Here is an 825-nt window from a genome sequence, read left to right on the forward strand (position 1 = left end):
TTTGATGGATTTAGGGATGGAGTTGCATTTGGACTTATGTTTATTATGGATGTTATGTTTGGTACATTTGAAGTTTGATACTTTCTTATTAATGTTATGATGTGTTTTTTGTATTATTTGATCATTAGGATGTGTTTATATGGAGTGAGTAGGATGTGTTTATGGATGAATGTGTTTGTGGATGAATGTGTTTGAAGATGAATGTGATGTTATTATTGTAAACAGGATTCATATTTTGAAGAAACAGATTGAATCTGTGAATTTTTTTTTGATTTGCGATGAATTTTACGATGAATCCTGGTTTCATCGCAAATATATCAAAATTATATTGTTGTATCGTCCAAATATATCAAAATTTGTGATGAAATAAGGTTTTCATCGCAGATTTAGCGACAAAAAAAAGGTTTTTGTCGCAAACTTAGTGACGAAACAAAGTTTTTGTCGCCAATTTGGTGACGAAATAAGGTTTTTGTCGCCAATTTGGCGATGAAACAGTTTTCGTCGCCGTTTGATGATGAAACAGTTTTCGTCACCATTTGGCGACGAAACCCATGTTTTCATTGACAATATGGCAACAAAATTTCTATTTTTGTCGCCAAAATCAGCGACAAAACAAATTTTTTGTCGCCAATTTGGCGTCGAAAACATGTATTTAGTCGCCAAATCAGTGATGAAAACCCTGTTTCATCGCTGATTTTGCGACGAAAATATGTCTTTTCATCGTAAATTTTGCCTAAACATCTCATTTTACTTGTTCACTTTGGCGACGAAACTGGTTTTTTGTCCCAAAAGTTTACAACAAAAAATTTGTTTAGTCACGAAATT

The sequence above is a fragment of the Curcuma longa genome, chromosome 3, assembly GCF_044706935.1.
Source record: "Curcuma longa cultivar G26 ecotype Majalengka, Jawa Barat chromosome 3, ITB_CL_G26_1.1, whole genome shotgun sequence".
Classification (NCBI taxonomy): Eukaryota; Viridiplantae; Streptophyta; class Magnoliopsida; order Zingiberales; family Zingiberaceae; genus Curcuma; species Curcuma longa.